The 21,956-nt window shown below is 38.6% G+C and overlaps 1 protein-coding gene and 1 long non-coding RNA gene across 14 annotated transcripts in view; one reads left to right on the top strand and one right to left on the bottom strand.

The window, feature by feature from the left end:
* Window positions 1-18,134, bottom strand: part of LOC129736907 (uncharacterized) — a 179,176-nt gene extending 161,042 nt beyond the window's left edge. For both annotated transcript variants that reach the window (XR_008734085.1, XR_008734086.1), the window contains exons 1-4: window positions 17,972-18,134; window positions 16,232-16,423; window positions 14,330-14,396; window positions 13,374-13,435 (exon numbers count right to left, since the gene is read on the bottom strand). This is a non-coding gene — a long non-coding RNA (uncharacterized LOC129736907). The remainder of the gene's footprint in view (window positions 1-13,373; window positions 13,436-14,329; window positions 14,397-16,231; window positions 16,424-17,971) is intronic.
* Window positions 17,597-21,956, top strand: part of SULF2 (sulfatase 2) — a 163,606-nt gene continuing 159,246 nt past the window's right edge. For 8 of the 12 annotated variants that reach the window (XR_008734083.1, XM_055721676.1, XM_055721679.1 and 5 more), the window contains exon 1: window positions 18,381-18,577. The gene's annotated coding sequence lies outside the window, so the exon portion shown is untranslated. Of the gene's footprint in view, window positions 17,869-18,376; window positions 18,578-21,956 lie in introns of those variants that run through there. The other 4 variants (XM_055721682.1, XM_055721674.1, XM_055721675.1 and 1 more) reach the window with 2 other exon arrangements.

Here is a 21,956-nt window from a genome sequence, read left to right as displayed (position 1 = left end):
CAAAAAGCATCTTAAAGCCTCTTGAAAAATTAGAAGGGGAATGACAGGTCTACCATATTGTAACAGTCATAAGTCAAGACATCAGTGTATCGTACCAGGCATCAATACAAGCATGAAAGAGGGTGACTATATTGGAAGTGGTAGGTGAGCTGCAAATGAAGAGCCAAAGGCACAAGAGCTATTGTTGCTATTGTTTGGTATGCCAGACTGGGAATAGCAGGGAGTTTTTGTAGACATGGATCAGGTCTGGGTTTGTTTGTTTTTTCAGCCTGCTTTAACGTGCCAGCGCTGGGTCCATTCTGAGTAGATTTCATTCCTATAAAAGCCTCCAGCAATGTCATTTTGACTTCACTGTGATCTCTGCACAGCTCCTGTCTGGGAGCCCATTAAATGGAAGGAAGTTCAATAATCCATTCTCCAACTAGCAAAAGTACAATTAAGCGTTCAACCTCAGGATGTGAAAGATGATTCTCCTACCTAATAGCGTGTGCTCAGTGATGAAATGCAAGTCGGGAAACACCACCAGAAGATATTTATTGAAATCTAAATAGGATCATCTCAACAGGCTTCACTCAAGTGTAATTTGCTGGTGGCAATTTTTTCAAAGCAATGCAATTTTGTTTGTTCAAAATGCCCTTTGGATATCCCTTGTACAGCACAGGCAGAACACATGAGCATCAGGAGTGCTGCAGCACACCAAGTGGTAAGAACGCTGCCATTCTATTTATCGGTGAAAACTAGCTCTGCAAGATATGAACATACTACCTTGAAAAGTACTACTGAAACATGAAACACGAACAAGATAGTGCTTTGGCCCACAAATGCCCATATATGAGATTTGACAATTATCACAATCCATTTTGACAAAAAGCAGTGGAGCTGAACAGAATTAAGCTTCTGTACAATCAGAGGCATGTGAAAAACCATAAGGGATTACATAGATGTTTTTGGCACCAACTGAAGTCAATTTTACAGCTCTTCTGAGCAGCACACATGACATCTAAAGGCCCCACTTAACAAGACAACAGACAAAAAAAAAATCTAGAAAAGCAGGTGACAGCAACAAGTTTAGGTGGAGGATATAATAGTCACTGCAGATGCAGCAGGACAGGACTTGTTATCAGTGCTCAGAAAGCTTTCCACAGCCCACGTGCAACGAAGGGCTAAAATATAGCAAAGCATTCTTTAGGAAAGCATAAAGGAAGCATTCAGATCCTTCAGCACACACATACACACATTGCTTCCCATGCTTAGTGACAGCCTGATTATAGGACTTTGGCAATGAGTAGTGCCCTGCAACAGCATTCTCTACTGGCCTGGGTTTCACACAAAGTGAATTCTTTCCAGTGCCCAAAAATGAATGGCTAGGAAGAGCTTGCCTGACACTACAACAGTACTTCATGTCATGTTGAAGACCAGTAAATACCTTATCACGTGTAAAGCTATTATGTTTCAAATAGTTACTTGATTCCCCAGAAAAATAATTTATGAAATATAGTTCATCTTATAAGTTATTTCCTATATACTGAAATTTTACACAAAATCTTTATCATTCTAATTTGTATCCCTTTGTTACATGCTAGCTAGGGGTTATGGTCATGTCCTAAGCTTTCATCCGAAAGAGAGGTGAAGTCCAATTTATTTTTTTCTTAAAGATAACGACAAGTAGGATTTGCACATGTTTTATCACTGGTTACAAGCATCTCTTTACAGAAGATATTTGCCCCCTCTGGGTGCCACAGTAACAGAAGACCCACACAACACTTCCCTCCAGATTGTAGGATGGAAATGATAAGGAATGTTCACTATTTGCCTCTGTGATAATGATTTCAAATTTAGCATGGAAAAGTAAAAGCATTTAAAGGTGAAATGACTTTTCCAAGATTGCACAGCAAATCACTAGCATAACCAGAACTAAGACAGAGAAGAAATTTTTCACTCCTAACCCTCTGAACCATGCACTTTTGTGGTAAATGGTGTGATGCTACAGCTGCATAGCTCACTGGTAATGTAACAATCTTCATTTACATGCAGCATTATTGGCAGGAAGAGGCAGAGACTATGCATCTGCAGCTCATTTCACTGGACTTTGAAAATAGGCAAATAAAACTACGGTGATTTTATCTGCATTGGGAATTAAATTCTTAGACAATCAGCATTCATATATTTTGAGACCCTGACAGTATATTTTTAAGAAATTCCAACTAATGCTAACATTATTGATTAAGCTGTCCGGTCTGTAATTAACTAAAATTTACAATTATAGATATAAAAATTAACTAAGTAAAACATCCTCAAAAAATTTTCAAGCAAATATGAATCTAGCAGCCATGGTGTTTGCTATGTATGCTGATATTACTTCCAGAAATGTTACACAAAACCCCTTTTCTCCATTTTTTCTTCACTAAAGACAACATGTCATATTACCAATAGGACTTGATCACAATTAAAACTTGTTATCTGATAGGAATACATTTCTTTTTCTTTTTTTTTTAGACATAACAGAATGCTTGGACTTCCATTAATAATGACAAACATCACAAAATCTATGTCTAATTATCAGTCTGTCTTATGTTTTTTCGCTCGTTTTTCTTCTTCCTTTAGATACTACAAAGTTATTTTGAAACAAGTCAGTTTGAAAAGGTATCTTAGCAGATGTGAATTTGCCAAAACATTTGTAAAAGGAAAGAATCCTTAAGTCTGTTTTCACTTTCCAGGTCTTCCATATCAACATTGCTATTAATTCTGTATTGAATATGGCTTCATTTGCAAAACCGTATTAGCTCAAATGTTACAGAACTGCACAAAGCTGAAGTGTTCTGAAGTTGCACAATGTCTATGAATGCTACCTGCTTTGAGTAAGTTTAATTCTTACTCCCTGTCTTTTCTCCAACATTCCCTTCACAGGACTCAAAAAGCCTGGTGACTCAGGTGGTTTTGTTTTATTTTCTACTTAACAGGTAAAACTAATTGCACTGTGAAACTAGTGATTTTTATATGAGTTTTCAGAGTTCTAGCATACTTCATATTCAAAGTCTTCCTTCTACTGCATATGAAATCCAAAGATAAAAAGACATTTATGCCTCATAAAATCAGCCATTTTAGTCAAGAGGCAGGAATGTGTTGAACTTTTACAGTTTTAATAAGCCATAACTTCAGGCAGCATGTACTACCTTAGTTCTACTGGCTGCATTGCAATGTTATCAGTTTACACCTGCAAAAACTGTAGCCTAGTATTTTAATTACTAGCAACTGAAGGATGCAAGGCAACAAGACTGACCAAGGAACTAGTGCTTCACTGGGAGTGAAAGACATCTAAAAAAATCAGGAAAGCTACAAATGCTTTGTTTCACTCTTGCATGTTCTGTCTTTAAGACACCGCTCTCTTTAAACCTCCTGGCCCTCTATGCTGTTCAAAGTGAATAGTGATTTACTCTGGAAAAAACCATGAAATCTGATTTAAAGTTGTCATCAATCAGCACCACAAGAAATGGCATCAAATGTGTACTTAATGAGTAATTGTGCAACCTGTGCTTTTTGCATAATTGGAATGATGGTTGCAGATCTAAAGAAGAATTAACATAAAACTCCAGCAAAACCAGCTGTTGGTACCCATCAGTATCTCCTGGCATCCTCCCCATTGCACTGTATGTGTATGATTGCCTTTGCACAAATCGCTTATCATTGTCTGGCAATAGAAGATCTTTAATAAACAGAGCTGGCAAGGACTAAGTATGCATGAAACCTTTACACTATTTAAAATGGACCTCAGGGAAGGTGGGGGGAGTGCAACATTAAATATGCTTTTCCCATATTTCAAATGTATTCACTTGACTTCCATAGCTCAGCAGTCCCACATCTCTAGAGGTAATTCAAATACTTGTGACACTTGCCTCTCTAAGGAAACCCTGTCTCATGAACCCCAGACCAAACACGTTGTGTGACTACCAAAAATTGCACCACCTACCTTTAAAGTCACTGGCCTTTATATAATCAGAAGTCCCTACCTTTAAAGTCCCTGTCCTTTCATAATCAGAATCATAGTACCATAGAATCATTTAGGTTGGAAAAGACCTTTAAAATCATCAAGTCCAACTGTTAACCCAGGACTTCCAAGTCCACCACTAAAACATGTCCTTAAGCACCACATCTACACATATTTTATTTTTTTTTTTGCTACAGGTTTCAATGGGATTCAAGAGCATACAATACAATAGAACAAATCTCAGCACTCACAAGGATCATTCCAAAGAGGTAAATGACATCAATCAACAAAAACTGACTTAGATGGGACACAGTTTTGTGGGAGGACACCTGTCAGTGGGCAACAGATTTTGTGGCAACAGATGAGCAAGAAAAGTCTGAGTATGGGTAAACAGGTGGAAATTTCACATCCTTTGAAATGAAAATAGTAAAGGAGAAGTTGTAATTGGGATAGCACTAGTATCCTACTGGGAACGTATTCTACCAAGGTAGCACCTTGCAGTCACTGATAGATTTTTTTGAAAGGCAGTAGAAACATCAGCAAAATTACATTGAGGGGGGATGTGTGTGGAGAGATGTTGCCCATTCATTAGAGAGCAAGAAGCAGTATTACTCAGACTTCTAGCAAAGCTACAGCTTGGCATACCAGGTTTTTTGTTGTCATCAGCCAAGATAACAGTTTCTTCCTGCCTTAAACTATACCACTGCAATCTTAACTTCTATGCTCTGGGCCACGTAAAGTTGTAAACGAGATACTACTGTTGAGGGTTTGGGGTTTATTTGCTGGTAGATACAGGTTATGATCCATGTTTCCAATTTTCACATAGAAAAAGATGAACAGATAATCAAATTCATCACATTATCTGAGCAGAATGGTATGCAGCTGGTATTATGCTGATTATTATATAGGCATATAACACAAGAATTTTGGTCCATTAAGATAACAAACAAGTAGAGAAATTAACAGTACAGTTTGAGTATGTCATAACTTATTCAGGTGTTGGGGCCAAATCAAAAGATCCAGTCATGAAGTTCTCAGGTTTTGGTTGTTGTTTTTTTAAATTATGAAGAATCTTCATCCTAAAGTCTGACATTATTTCATGGCAATGAGCCAAAAAGTTACAGTTTAATTTCTGAGTACTGCACACATCTGGGATGATTCCTGGAACATATTGTCATAATTTTGGGGGGATGGGAGGTAAAGAGGTTAGAGCTGAGGCATTTGATTTAAGGTCTAGTGAAAGGAATAAGGAGTAAACAACAGATCAAGGATAATAATTCATGTTTCTTTGCAATACAGCTTAAACCTTTTATGTTATAAACCACAATTTTAGTCATAATATTTCTGCTCATGTTAGTGAAGTGTTAAACTGTAATTAAATGATATAAACCGAAGTAAATCAGCTGACATAAAAAACCTCTCAAAAACCATAATGCTACAGAAAACGGATGCTTTGAAATAAATTCCAGAAGAGTTTCAAGCTGTATAGCATCGTATCTGGCAATTTCTTTCTAGACTTTTAACCATCTTCCCAATATGATTCTGATCCTAACATTCCTTTTATGTTAGAAAATATGCTTACAGGCTTCTTTTCCCCCGAGTTAAACTGTCTTTTTAGCATTTTGAAGTTAATTTCAAACCTTAGATTGATAAATGCCTCTGCACTAAGTCAGTAGAACTGCAACAACAAAGCCTACAATTAAACCATGATCTTGAACTGCTAGCAAAACAGCAAAGCTCAGCACATTTTTAAAGAAATTTGAAAAAGTTCACAAATGTAATCAAATAAACCTGAAACCCATTCAGCATTCATCATCTTCTCTATCCTTTGATGTTTTCATGCAAAGGTATCAAGTCTCATTTCTCAAAATCTTTTCCAGCACAATGATGTCATCCACCCCTCTTGTAGCTCTTGCACTGCATTAGCTGCTTTTTACAGAGTTTTTGACAAAAGGATATACACACATGCCGTATGCACAAGATTTCACTTGTGTTCTGTATCATTCCTATTATGAAGTTGGTGGATAATTTAAAAAAAAATGTTACAAATCTAATATTTGGAGAAACTCAAAATCTACTTTGGACTTGTCTGGGACAAATACATTAAAGTACTTACAAATGTAAATACATATTTTTCCAATAAATCTAATATTTGATCAGCAAATAAATATTCCTGCACTACTCTGTATCAAGCACAGCAAATACATAATTTCATTATAGATTTTTAATTTTCAATTTAAAAATTGAATTTATGATTCTACTTAAGCATGTACTTTTTTGGAAATGGGTTCATATTCCGTATACAAATTCCAATTAGCATACACATAGCAACAACATTTTGGCCATTGTGAACACCAGAGTTCAGTAAGCTCAAGATACATCCCTGAAATGCATTTTTCTTTCTTTGAAATGGAACATAGGAAGTGCAGAGATAGCTTGGTTCGGTTCTATATTATATAGTCACTTCCCCATTAGCTTGTTTCCCAAAGATTACCAAATAGTAACAATTATCAGATGCAACCAACTTGGGTCAAACTGACTTGATCCTACAGCCTCATATGAACAATTCCATATCTTACTCCCAACCTCTTGACCCACATATCAGGATTTTTTTTTAATCCAAACAGATGATCTGCAACTAGTATTAATCCAAAAGTTCAATCTCTCCCTTTCATTTTCAATTCTTTTGAATCAAACAGCTCTGCAAAGGGAATATAACAGGCTTCTGGCTGTGTAATTGTGAAGAATAATACACAGAGTATAAAAACTTGACAAAGATGAAACACACAGTGAAGTTACCCTTCTGGGTCCATTAGACAACATTTTAAGCTATTTTAATCACAAAGAGGACTATTTGGCTGGAATGTTAATGATAAATGTTTTAATGGGTTGGGACATTTAAAATCACCTTAAAGCTACAAAGACATCTTTAATTCAAAAGACTGGCAGGAGTTATTAAAGAGTAGGTCATGTCTTTATGTGAAAGACAGAAGACAGTATAAAGAAAAAACTTATCATTACCTCCTTTTTTTCTACGGGTTTCTACAGGTTTTGACTGATTATTTAGAAGTTTATCTATGCTCACAATTAATATGTAATTATTTTTAAATCTGGACCAGTACAAAAAATAAACTGCAAACATACGTGTAGTGAACACTAAGAAGCCTTCCATTAAGTTGCTGGAAATGGGCCATATCAGCTTCAGTTAGGTTTACAAAGACTTCTCTGAGTGAAGTATTGTCCAGGTTAATGGCAGACTATGGTTGTTTCTGTGTTTGTAAATAATTATCAAAGTTCTAAACCACTATATACAAGAAGTCCAAATTTCTTGGTTTTTTAAATGAATATTTCTATATAGGAGCACTCCTTTTTCCTGTCCTATGGCTCTGCTACAAAATTGTTCTAGACTGATATCTCTAAAAGATTTTTATGTTCCACAACACCCAGATTTGGTCTGTGGCACTTTGGGTTTCAGTTAACATGTCATTAAGGATAAGATGCCCCAGGAATTGGTAAGAAGTAAAGAAATTTTTCACCTCTGTTACCAGAATACATCAAAGCCCAAATCATAAGCAATAAGATTACCAGTGTGCAAATTTAAGGTGGAATAGAAAAAAAATACAACATAGACCAGGAAAAGGTATGTCATATAAATGGAGCTACATCAACATTCAGGAACTGAGGATCTGGCCCATACATCTCATGGTATAATATTCCTCAACCTTTGTACCTTTTACAGTAGATACATCTACAGAACAAATTTGTTTATCCATGTTACAATGTAATAACATCATAAGATATTTATAGAATATAAAACACTAATATGCCAGTCCATTCACAACAGTCTGGCCAGACTGGCCATCAGGGAGCGAGAAGTGTAATTAAACGGCTCAGCTGGGGATACTGAAAGATCAGTGGTAAACCACGAACCTACAAGCTAGGATAAGTACAGCAATGCCACAAACTCAACTCTGAAAGAAAAAACTGGTAATTCCAAGTTAAATTATTTGAACAGAAATTTATCTTTACCATACTTATACCAACCAAATTTAGCATTTTTGTGGAATGTATCAGTCTAGTAAGTAAGTGTAGTTTAGAAAACTGATTTAGAGAGCTCTTCTTTGGGAGTTGTCTATAAAGTTGGGAATTCTCTCCATTGCTATCTCCTTGCTGAAGGAACACAGGTTTACAATTACAAAGGAGGCATCTTTCACAGACATCTTTCACAACACCTGGTACTCAAAAACGTCACCTCCAAAATGTCTTCTGAATCTCAGTGACACACACAAACACTTGAATTTTCAAACTTGTTACCTGCAGTAACTTAACAGTCACGTAACAGTTTTCCTGCACATGCTCAGGTTGACTGCTACTAGTAAAATAGAAGCGTTCAGTGTTTGTCAGGTTCAAAATATCAAAGAAGCTTTAAAACAAAACCATATGTATTGCAAGATAATTCTTTATGTCAAAATAGGAAGCAATTATAAAGAATAAATTACGTGCTGTTAGGTAACTGGGTTTTGCATTCTTTTACACATTATCTGTTGTAACGATGACACCCTTTACATATATCATAGTAAACTCATGAACTCAAATGTGCTCTCAGTTCCCTACATAAGATATTAATAATACAAGTGAAAGCTTTGGTGATTATATTTTTTGAACAAAGCTTTTGGGCTTTGTCAGTTTTATGTGCTTCTGGATCTTATGTCTAACCTAAAGATGTTAAGATTATTACCTTTTATCTTTGGGGGCTCAGATACCACAGTTCAAAATGAAGGAATCTGGATTTGTCATTAAATCCCTACTTAAAAAAAAACACAAACCAAAACAAACCTACTTACTCTTCATTGTGTCTGAATCAACATTTTGTAATAGACTACAGTTATTATGAATAAAATACAAAGATGGATATGGCTTGGAAAAGGAATTGTAAGCTAGTTTTTACCTGGAATCAGCATGAGTTTTCCCCAAAGGAAATGTAGCCAGTTTCTTCATAGTAATAGTCAAACATCCATACAAAGGGAGAAACTACCCTTCACAAAAAGGAAAGATAAATGCTTTAAAGAAATTTAACCTATTAATGCTGCAAAATTACAACTCTGCTGAAAGAGTCCTTTTATAAGCATAGCATATAAATACATGGTTAGGACATATGCACAGGGAGAAGATGAGCCATGAAGATTCAGATCTAGTTAAAAAAAATAGTGCAAGTCTCTGTTTCTATGGGAGGTTCAGTTCTGAAGGACAATATTCCAGATCTCTTTCTTAATACCAGTTGGCACAGATTGAAGCCAAGGTGGCTTTAAGCCAGCTCTACCTCAGCCAGGGATTCCCTCTTGCAGGAGAAATCTCAGCTGCCAACTCAGGAAAGCTTTATAGATCCTTTTAGTGCAAAGGAGCCAGCACACAGTCCAGGATATGGCTTAATTTTTTTTCCTCCTACTAAAGTCAATTTTATGGCAGTTAGTACATACAGAAGACCCTTGCCAAAAAAACCAGTTTGGGCTGTAAAAGATTGAGTCCCATATTCAGCAATTTATCTGGAGCTTAATTTTCCACCACCAATTCAATGTAAGCAGAACTGTTATCATTTAGCTCTTCATTCACAGTTTCAGTAACCTTGCATAAATGCAGGTAACGGTAGGAAAGGAATAAGCAAATTTAAATATTCTATTTCTTTTAACAGACTTTCTTAACTTTTGTCCCACTCATTCATATTTTGCTCTCCTTTTGTTCTCGCATGCCATTCTTTTCATACTGAGTCCTGTATTCTGTGCTTTTTCACTCTCTCAGATCAACAGGTGCCTATTAATGTTAGAATGAATGAGTGAAATGGAACGTATCATTTCAAATAAATCCATTGCAAATCAGATCATCCCTATTCCAGAAAAAATGTGCCTAAACTCTTTTAAAGCATCAGAAAATGATGTCTCCAGGGAAGACCTAAAGAAGTCTGATGATTTTTACAGGTAACAAATAAAACATGTGTGGATTTCTCTGATTATGATGCTAGCATATGTGTTCATTTTCTATACAGCAGTGTAAATTTGTGAACAACGAAAGGATCCTGTTGCATACAAGTGATAAACAAAAACTTGGGGAGGCAAGAGAAAGAAACAAAAACCTAACCTACACAAAATTTTATTATAAAGTAGGAAAACATACACAAGTTCTCCAGCAGAAGATCCCAGTTGTCTTTAGCACAACTGGGATTTCTCCTTTAACCTTATCTGAGATATAAAGAACATGACTTTATTATAAGGAAAACAAGATGGGAATTAAACAAATAGAACTTGTCTTGGATTGACCAAATGTCTTAAATGTCATGGCAAAATTGAGGAAAAGCCCCTAGGAGATTTCTGGCAGTTAGTTATACTGAGTCTTTTGTTACTCTCAAAAGACTACATTCAGATAAATACATAAATCATAAAGCTGCAAATAACAGAGTAACTGGAACGTAAGACACGTGAACTGTAGAGTGAAGTGGACTTAAAACCAACAGTCAGTACTGCTATCTGTGTTGCTCATTTCCAGAAGATCCAAAATGTCATCTGTCAAAACTTTTAGATCGTGCTTCAAATGTATTACTCTGTATTACCTAACATTAAAAGGGCATACCATGTGTTGCAAAAGCACAGGGACTGACTTTTAGATTCATTCTTCAAATAATAAACCAGAGTAATCTAAAAACACATATGCAACCAGACATAATCCATATTTTCCAGTTTTACAACTAGGTCAGCTGATCACAGTTCTTAGAAAACCCCACTGGAGCCTCACTTTAATAATAAAGTTGATAAAACACAAGTTAAAATAAAAAACAAGTTGATAAAAATGGAGAGCTGACTTTTGAGTTTTACAATCAAACAGAAGGAAATATAGAATTTGTACGTGCCTATTCTTTTTTGGCCACAGTAATTTTTGCCTGTTGCAATCACAAAGTGAGAAACTTGCCAAGCAGCAAGAGGAACACAGCATGGAACTGTACACTTGCTTTCTACCTAAAGAAAGGGTATGGTGCAAAAAAGGGTGCGTTATTGTGATGTTTCATTTGTGCCGAATACCTGTTTTATGCTTGGCAATCCAACTTCTATCTAAAGCTGTTTGACTTCGTTCCAACACTTGCCCATACTTCAATAAAAGACATGTTTATACAGACAAACATTATCCCCTTGTCATGGTTTAATGAAATAGTTTATTCGCACACCAAATCCAAAAAATAGCACTGCACCAGCTACTAAGAGGAAAATTAACTCTATCCCAGCAGAAACCAGGACATCCAGGAAAACTGTTACCTATACACAAATTTACAACATAAAGACAGTGTATATAAGTATACACTCAGTGCATATATTTCAGAAGAGTAAAACAGAAAGAAATTTTGCTTTTGCATATATGCTCTGTTCTCTAGCATAAGCAAATACCTTCAAGTCAACTACCCTTGAGACCCTGGGGATTCCAAATGTGGCTTCATATATATTGAGATATATCTCATGCATGCAGGTCTGATTTGAGTCCAGATATTAAGTCAGAAAAGGAAAATGGCAGTTCTGTGTGAGATTTTTAAGTAGAAAAGGCTAGCAGTTAAATCCAGGTGTGACTGTAGTTCAAACTGCATGTCCCAAAGGCCAGGGAGTGTTTGATTTTAAGGTTCAATACATAGAAACACACATGGCATATATAAGATACTGCCTAATAGTATCTGTGGTATTGAACAGTTATCATAGTAGAGACAGTGGTAACCAGTGAAGCTGGAGAAATTTGCTGTATAACCAGAAAACCTAGATGCCAGAACATCAAGTTAAGCTGTCACAATGGCTCCTGCTTTTCTTAATATCTTATGCCTGTGTGGCCCAGCTTATAGCTATACTGTTTACTTTATTGAATCTTCAATCTCAAATAAGAAGCATGAAAAAAAAGTTTACATACAGCTTGCAAATAAACCTGTGTGATTGAAGACAGTAGTAAACCAGTGCTTGCTGCTGCTGAACAGTGCAACCCAGAGCTGATTTTAAAGAGTACATACCTTTCTTTTCCTCATCTGCAAATTACAGATCCTTTGGTTAATATACAAGTGTACCTGCAGTAGCATTGCATATGTGAAATAAAACTTCCAGATACCATAAGAAAAATTTCCCCTGTGATAATAGTGTTCAATTCCTTAAGCATTTTTTAAGAATGCAGAAATTGCATTTTTGTTGATTGGTATTACTTTAGAAATATACAAATAATAGGAAAGATCCATGAACCTGTAACCAGAAGAGATGCCACATGCACATTCAACCCATACCATAAGTCTGTATATGCAAGTGAGTAATTTTGTGGATTCCCTGTGCTCTCAGTCTCATTTTTAATTTGCCTTGTTCAAAATGAAATCATCAATCATGAGACCTGTAGCATATTTTATGGAATTATTTGATCTTTCCCATTAAAAATACAATTAAAGCATGTCACTCCTCCATACACATTGCATATGTATGCACAGGCATGATCTATTGGTACAATCACAACTTTCTGACTTTGGTGAAATTGCAAAGCTTCATTAGAAAGGAAGAGACAGAGCACCCTGGCAGTTTTCAGATCTTTAGGGGGTCATTTATTGTTGTAATAAATTTCATTTTTCCATCTGAATGGTACAGTCTAAACACTGTAATACAGTAATATTGAGGTATTTATTTTACCTTGTTTTTTCTTCAGCTGAAATGCTAGCAAGGGAGTGTTTTTCAGCTTGGCGGGCAGCCAGCCATTTCTCAGTAAATAATGTGAACCCTGTCCTGCAGCGCAAAGCTGTACATCTTCTCAAAAATGTTCAGTCCCCTGCTAGAGTCCAAGGAATCTTTGCTTACAAAGTGTGTCTGCAGAAGTTTCTACAGCAAGCAACTTGGCAGAGATTTCTAAACTATATAAAGTCCTTTCTCCCTCTGTCTCTTTTTCCCCACTGAAATGACTTCATGTGTTCCTCCTTAAGATGCTTTTCTTCAACATACTGGAGATGGGGGGAAAAAAATTATATTCTATAGTCTAGCTAAGGTGTCTCAGGCTCTGCCTTCCACCCAAACCCCGAAAAAATCTGCTCTGTAATGTTTAGTGCCAGATTCACTACTGTTTCAAAGCAGACATACAATATATGCAATTGCTCAGACAGTTCCATTGGCAGGGCTCCATTATAACCATGTATACTTGAAGTACATAATGAGTATACTATGCATTTCAAATTAAGAAATTTGGTTTAGTTGCCAGTAGCTGATGTTGTAAACAGGCTCTTTAAAGGGTAACTTTTGGATATATATCATTCAGATCACTCAGGCTACCAGATAAAGGCAGGACCAGCGTTCTTAGACAGAGGCTGTAGAAGGTACAAAGTCAAATGGAGTCCCATTCTTACCTGAGGTGAAGGCAGTCGGTGCAAGTGAATACATCCAGACAGGTGTATCTTGATGAACTGGACTGAAAAAGGAAACGTCACATTACAAAGCAGTTGTGACTAAAATGAAATCCATTTTAGGTTAAATGTAGAAACCAATACAGTAAGTTTTGCTTTTGCACATGTGCAAAGACAGAAAAGAGAAGTAATTTCTGAGCATATGTGGGTAGCAGAAGGACTTGATGACTGTGATCCTTGTGTCAGCACAGTAACCTGCCTTTATGTGTAACACATCAAAGAGGAAACCTAAATAGTGGGAAGAGATAATGAGGCTTTTTTTTACCTCTGTGTATCATCTGGCACCTCAAGAAAGGAAAAGATTTACAGCCACTGTCAAACGTGTTCCTTGTAGCTACCCAAATGACATGCCTTCAGCAGCTGTCACTCCAGCACTGCCCCTCTGCACGTGTTCACTCACCCGACCCCACAGCACAGTTCAGGCTTTAAAAGCTGTAACAAAGCTCAACTGTTCAGTGGAAGGAGTGCATGCTTCCCCAGAACTGAACACAGAACAAATTAATTAATCAATGTTTGCAAAGCCCTTTGAAACAGAGAAGTGCTCTATAAGCTACAGATTGTTATGGCTGAACACTTCCCTGTTAGCACTGGAGTTATAATCCATTTCCATTAATGTCTTCAGAGTAAGGGGACAGGAAACATGAGATTGCAGTTACCAATTACCACAGTTATCAAAGAACACGCAAAACCTCACAGTTTTGGTAGTTGACTTTACACAGAGACTAATCTTGGAGTCAAATAGACAACAATCTTATCTTCTGAAGTTTAGACAGCTGTTTCCTTATGTACTTGTACCTTTTGTTGCTATTGTGGGGTTTTTTTCCCCCTTCCCCTAACAGATAGTTGTTTGCCAGCAGAAGGCATGGCCCTGTCGGGTAGCAACATAACATTTCACTTACCATCCGCTGGCATTTTCAGTGGTTAGCCATGTCCATCCATGTTTTGTTTTCTCAGCAGTGTCAGCACCTAAGTGACATTCCGACAGGTTTCAGTTCTGAGGTTAATTTGTTTAGGTAAATATGATACACTATCTAAACCTAGGCTAGGTCTTGCAACATTTGAAATAGCACATTCATTTCCATAAAAGTTCCTGAGTCATGACTGGCATGTAACCAAAAATAAAACCCAGCTTTTGACAGTTTATAATAAGTGGCAACATTCCCACAAATCTGCTTTGCCTTTATAACAAAGCAAGTTCCTTATGACTAAGGATCTAAGGTATGTTTCTGATTAGTTTATTCAATCCTGAGGTTTTTTTTCCACTGGGAACTTAACATATTTCACATGGAGGAAAAAAAAAAAGTTTTTAAAATTCAAACTTTGTCTTTGCAATCACATGCTGAGTTCCACTCTCATGTGTTTGGCTGGTCCACTTCAGAGAGCAGCCTGCTGCAAAATCTGGAACTAAACCAGTGGCCTAAGTTTGCACTATTTGGATCTTAGGGTTTGTTTTTGCATTCATGCTAGTATTTAATTACTGATGCTATTAATGTAACTTGATATACTTTTATTTGGAAAAGGGCAGTTGGCAAGCACAATCAGATGTGTTGGATTGATTAAGGTTAATGGATCTTCTAAGACATTAGGGATTTAAAAAATTTGATTATTGCAGCTAATGCATATCAATATTTTTAACTCTACTGAAAACATCACCCTAATAGATTATATTTCGCCCAACTTTGCATAAAGAAAAGATGTGGGAAGAAAGCTACAGGGTAACTATATATGCAACATGCACACACAATCTCTTGTTGGAAGTGACTTGAAAGCACCCACTAAAACAAAAATTCTTAGTGCAAACACATAGTGTGGGAATGGTAAGAGATGTTTTCTGAGCTTACTGCGGTGATGAACACCTGCTGGTATGGTATGGAAACCACACCAAAATAGTTTTTTAATAGTTTTCATAGAGGTACCAGACCCTAGTCTCACTGAACTCTCATAATTAGGCACTGCAATCATTTTTCACGAGGAAAACATAAAGCTTTTCAGGGATACAGTGCTCTTTACCATGAACTCTGTGGAAAACTGTCCATTCTCCCTGTCCTTGGTCTCCTGAACTGTAATTGCTTGCAGCTTTATCTCTGCACACACTGTTAATGCACTGCTTGACCAAATATAAAACCAGGCTTATTCACTAAAAGACATACACACAGGATCTTTGATGATTTTAAGATGTTTGCTATGATATTTGACAAAAAAAGGCTACCTAGTTTTCAAACCTTGTTTTAAGCACTAAAGATTGCCAAGTATACACTGCTTAGAATGAAGTAGGAGAAAGCACTGTTGATGGATAATGGTTGCATGCCTATTTTCAAAGATGTTATTTACTAGTTCATTTGTTATAGGTAAATAAATTCATCAAATATTATTACCAATAAAGTGCACATCTTCAAATATGACTATCCCAGATCTCACAGATGAAAGAATGATTTGCAGACAAGTTCAACACCTACCAAGATAGCAGTAAGTAAAAACACAGAAGAAAACCCCTGAACTGATGGCATGTTGCAGGCTGATTTGAATCTTGCCCTAATCACACCCATGACATGCATGATACTGATGATGTATACATGCAGAATTTGTTATATTTTTAATCTATAGGAATAAGTAATAAAAACTGTAATGAGCCAGAGGAAAGAACACAGATTTTTTTTAAAAGTTAGGCAACTGCCTTTGCAGTAGTTGTTTTGCTTGTGAAATGAAAGACTTCATAAAGAAACATTATTTTGATACTTAAGGCATAGTTTTTTTATATTTAGAAAGTGTTTATTACAGCAGTGGACTAACACACCACTTACCTACATATGCTTTTGGATTCTGTCAAGATTTCTTGTACAACTGAACAAGTAATCTGCATTTTCACTGTTTCAGAAGCCAGTTGTTGGCCTATGGATTATTGCATTTCCAGCCATCCTTTGTTTGACTTCTATAGATGATGGCGTGCAAAGCAATCAAGTGAAGAAGCATCTTTTTATGCATGTATTTGGTACCTAGGACAATTAGTTTAAGATGTTAGATGGAATTTCTATGTAATAATAAAATCCACAACAACAACATTCTTAGAGTAGTAAGACAAAACCTTGTAGTAACGTTGGAAACAATATCTCACAAAATTATTACGATGAGCCTTGATTAGAATATATATGGGAATAACTTAGGCTTGAGAATAGCTTTATAAGATTAATGGAAGATTCACTAGCTAATTCGTCATTCTAGTAATTATGACTATATAGAAACCAGTCCTTAAAAATATCTTGTAATGACAAATTATCCCTTCAGATTTATAGGCATTCCACATGCATACATGAGGGCAAGATTTCATCCATCTGGAGTCTCATAAGAAAAATCCAAATCATTTCATTTTGAGCATTTTTGAGACTCTTGTAATAATAAGATAAATCTCAGCTGTGTTGAGATCCTTTAATGCAAAGATAAAGCCTTCCTTCTGGGTAAGAAACGTATCTCGTCTTTGTAAGTGTCTACTTGGAGAGACACGTTGTACCATTTACAAGCTATTTTATAACAGCATTGGTATGGGATACAGGTGGTGGACTTTATTCCCAGAAATCATGGGTTTTTATCATTAAAGGACCTATGATTAATTTAATTACAAGGCTATCCAGCTAAGGATAACCTACATGTCAATGAGAAAAGATAATCTTAATATTTGCAAAATAATATGACTCAAATCCTGCAACTCATATCCATACTCTGGTTTTAAATGCAAAATTTAATGATGCTGCTCTGGTGAGAAATAAGAATCTGACAGTTTCCAAAACCGACAAAAATTCATCTGTGTTAATACATACAATAAATGTACATTTTTTTTCTCTACACAGCATGCATCTCAAGACTGCTTTGTTAACTTTAAGTAGTTGAAAGTTGAAAAAAAATTTGCATCATTTTCTTGACACATCTTCATCAAAATATTACCCTGGCACATGTTGGAATAAAGTTAGCATCTTGTTCCCTGGATTTTCTGTGGAGAATCAGCAGAAAATGTAGGGACCTGATTAAAAGGCATTATCAGGAAGGTCTGTACCAAGAAAATTATTAATATAAAAAGAGAAGTAAAACAGGAACTACGTTCTGTTTTCGGGAGCTTTTACACATGCACCAAACATCTGAACTACTTATACCCTGGCACGGCGACAGGGACCCCGCGCATAGACTCTCCTCGTGTTTGTGGGAAAACCTTCAAATTAGGAATATGGAAGGCTAAAACTCAAAACCATTAAAGAGCGGAAGACACTTTTTTAGCACAGCTTCTCCACAGGAGATGTCCAAGAAGTCTGAACACAGACAGATTTTAGCCCGGTTGATGCCCACAGAAGCAGGATGAAGCACATTTCTCCGTGCAATACCACCCCCGGCCTCCTGACACCCCGTGTGGAGAAGCCCGATTATTAACTGGGAAGTACATAAGTTTTACCAGGTCAGGACTTTATCCCCACCACCCTGAGGAGGATTAGACCCCCCACGCACTTCTTGTTCCCTAACTGACACCCCCACGCCACCCCAGCACCCCCGCTGCCCACCTGGCGCTCCCAGCAGGGCTGCCTGAGGCGCTGCCCGCCGCCCCCTCGCCGCTCCCCTTCCCTCAGCCCGCGGCGGCGGGACGGCGCGCAGCCGTCAGGGAGGGGCTGAGGGGAGCTGCGCGGGAAGCGGAGGACCGCGCTGAGGTGAGGGGGCGGCCATCCTGAGGTGAGCGGGGGAGGGGAGGCGGCTAGCGGCCGCGGCCCCGGAGGGCAAATTGCTCCTCGGGGGACAAGCCTAAAGCTTTCTCCTGTCTCCCCACCTCCTCGGCGGGGTGCTGGGGCGGGAGCCCCCCGGCGAGGGAGGCGGCAGCGCTTGGAGGAGGCGCCTCGCAACAGACGGTTAAAGCCGGCTGCTGGCCGCGGCCCGCATTGGCCGGCGGCGCGAGCCGGGCGGGAGGAAGGGCGGGCGGGAGCCGGCCCCGCGCAGGGAGGGCGGCCGGAGCTGCGCGGCCCCGCGGCGGGGAGCGGATCGCAGCGCCCCCGCCCCGCCTCGCTCGCTTCCCGCGCGGGCGCTGAGGCGAGCGGCTCCCCGGGCGGCGGTCGCCCCTCAGCCGCTGGTCGCCGGGGGCTCCCGGCCACCTGTGAGTTTTCCACCCGGCGGGTGCTGTAAGTAACGCCGCCTCCGTGCGCAGCCGGGCTGGGGCCGCCGGGAGGGTGCTGGGGGCGGGAGGCCCGGCGGGCTCGGCTCCCCCGGCGGCTGCGGGCGGGCGAGCCGGAGCTGGCGGCTTCCCCTCTGGATTAACCCGTACGGCAGGGAGACGGGGAAGGGGCGTGGGGAGGGACTCCCCCGGGCGGGAGGCTGAATCAACCTCTGGGAGATTTTTATCACCTGTAAGCGAGGAGAGCACCGCTCCCAGCCGCCCCCCGCCCCTGCCCTTCCCGCCCCGCCGGTGCAGGCTGCCTGGCGGCGGGGAATCACCGGGCGCTGGGCCTCGGCGCTGCGCGGGGGGGGAGGCGGCAGGTGGGAGCCGAGGTGCGGGGGAAGTGGCTTGCCCAAGGTCACGCAGCGAGGCAGTGGCTGAGCTGGCAAATAACGCGCTGTACCGAAAACTTCTGGTTCCTAGTCCTGTGCTGGGCAGCACCGCAGGGCTGCGGGCACAGACCTGGTAGAGTTGTAGGTAGGTCTCTAATTAGCTTTCCCTTTTTATTTTTTTTTCTCTTCTTTAAAGCATTATGTATGGATGTGAAACCGTGCAAAGGTGCAGTGTCCATGTCATCTCCCTTTGCTTTTTCCAGCCTGCAAACATGTGAATGAATGCATAGATGCGCTTGCTTTTCTGTGACTAATGTTAAGGTCAATAGATTAAAACCAGACGTTGCTGGTAGAAATATGTTTTTCTTCCCTTTCACCGTGGCTATAAGTCATGTCTTTGCTATTAACAGTGAATGTTGTCTTATGGTGTCAGACTATAGTTGTGAAAAGCCCCTTAATTGATTAGGTGTCAGCTGTATTCCAAAATTCATCTGCACTGCAATAGCTCTTATGCTCAGTGCATGAAAGGTGTAAAGTGTAGTGGGCCATGATGTAAGAACTTGTGCACCGGAGTATAATATGATTAAGAGTTCTCCAAAGGATGCGATTGGAGTAATTGTTCTAGAGCTAGCTATATGCATAACTATTCTCTTCTACCCTCTCTCCTCTCCAAATATAATTTGAATGAGTTTACATGCAGATCCTCTTCCATAGTTTGTCCCTGCTGATGTTCAGTGTTTCTCTTGAGTTTCTCATATGCGGAATAAAACCGATGCATGTAAAGATGTTGCTTTGATTAAACATATGACGAGAGTCCTCAGAGTCAAACCTCTTCATAGAATTTTATTGATCCTTGCATTTTGTCACATGTCCTGCAGCAGTGAAACTTAAAAATTTAAGTGTGCTGCTCAAAAACTAAACTAACTCCGCTGCTGTCTTTCTCAATTTTACTTTAACTGTTCTTCTTGGATTTGGGGGGTGTGCAGAAATGGAATATGAGAGAAGTTTAGGAAGACACTCAAAATATTAGTGTAAATAGGACAGCTTTATTTTTAATCTGTATTAAAAGTTCAGGTGAACTCTGAACTTTCTTCAGCACAAATAATGGAATTCAAGGCAAGATACTTGGCATCATGTGGTTTTCCATCTACAGATGTTTTGTGGTTTGAATGTGGAGAGGTTTGTATGTGTTTGTTTTAATCTCATGTAGAAAATACAGTTTTATTCTCAAAGTATTTAATGAATTTTGTGGGGTTTTTCTGCACTTTGATATTTGCAAGAAAACATTTTTTTTGTGCTTGTGTTTTGGCTATGTAATATTTTTTTGCTGCTTTAGACTCCTTGCAAGGTGTCTTTATTTCAGGTAATTTCTAGCTGAAACTGTTTGCCCTTAAAAAACATCTTGATTAGTTTGGTCTTTCAGTACCAGAGTCTCCATCTTTTCTTCTAAATGGATAGGGAAATGTCTGTAGTTTTTCTACCTAAGTGGCTAATATTATCTCATCAAGCAAAATGTGGTGTTTTGGAATAGATGATGCTTTGCTATGGCTTTGTATGTTTGTTTTTCAAGAAAGTCTATGTATTCCACTGTTGTGACTTCCTTTCAAGCATGTCTGTTATGAGGATCCCAGGTGAGAAGAATTATGGTTGCTCTTTTACAAAAAGAAACAGACTTGGTGATAGAATATTTGCAAATATAACTAAGACCCTTCTCTGCAAATGAGGGAGAAGGTGATGGAATAAAGCAAATACTTCTGCTGTGTGATAGCAGATGTGTGGTTTCGAGATGCTAAACTTAATATCTGACATCTCAAAGAACACAACAACTTGGAAAGGATGTAAATTTTTACTTCAGCTTCCTTTCAGAATAGTTTTTAGATGTAATTAATTTGAATTTCGGACAGCTCTAACTTCTTGCTCTGTAGATAGCACAGAAAAATTAAAATATTTCCCGGATAGTTGTACCACCTCAGAGATGCAGTGGTTTTTTTTTCTCTGTGTTCTTTCCTTGGCCACCTGAAGATGTAGTCTCACTGTGAAGCTCCAAATAGAGTAATAGTAAGGTCAAGAACTGCTACAAACCTATCAGAATTTTGGTTAAAGATGTTGGTGAGGCCATACTTCTGTGAAGAATTCTCCATGCCTTTGCCAGTTTCCATGAAGAGTAGATGAAGACCTGCTTTTCAAATTGTCACTTGCAGTATCATTGACAGAACACATTCTCATTTTTGTCGGTATGCTGGGCCAGTTTCTCTGGCTGGAGTGTACACTTCTTGGAGAATGGGATATAGGCCTACATTTCCAATATAAAAATGGATGTTCAGTTCTGCTCATGTTTTTGAGAATATATTGGGTTCTTTGCAGTAGAAACCATGATTTAACTTGAAACCTGAAAATCTGTAATGAGTGGGGTTTATTTTGTTTGGGGATATTTTTTTGTTTACTTTATGTCATGTCCAGTCCCCCCTCCCCACTTTCCGTTAGTCTTAGTCTCTTCTAGACTTGGATATTTGTTGAACTTTTGGAAATCATCTGAATTTATCAATACAGTTTGTTGCTGATTAACTGGCTCTCCTCTGCTTGTCCCCACCACCCCACCCCTTGCCCAAATCGGGAGAAATTCTGGAATGGTAATGTAAGTTTGACATGGGAGGATTTCAACTAATTGGTGGTTGAGCTCTGTAGGAGGAGAAAAGATGCGCAATATTGGTCAATTCCATAAAAATGTTAACTTCAGGCTTCCCTCAAGACCAGATATAACTATGCCTTTCTATGAATACAGATGTTGGAAGTGTAAAGGTCTTCAGCAAGAAGTAGCATCCAAGGAAGTGTTGCGTCTGAGGCAGTAAGAGTGTCTCAGTAAACTGAAATTTTTGTCTTCCCTCTTGTAAGGAGTTGTACTGAGTTCTAGTGTTCTTGTAATGTATGAAATGTATGCTAGTATTGTGCGGCTGCCCTGGGATCCCTTATGCACAGATTTATGTGATCTTTGGGTGTTGGTGTCTACAATGG

The sequence above is a fragment of the Falco cherrug genome, chromosome 10 (assembly GCF_023634085.1).
Source record: "Falco cherrug isolate bFalChe1 chromosome 10, bFalChe1.pri, whole genome shotgun sequence".
Classification (NCBI taxonomy): Eukaryota; Metazoa; Chordata; class Aves; order Falconiformes; family Falconidae; genus Falco; species Falco cherrug.
Note: the sequence above shows the minus strand (reverse complement) of the source record. Positions and strands in the feature narration are given on the sequence as shown.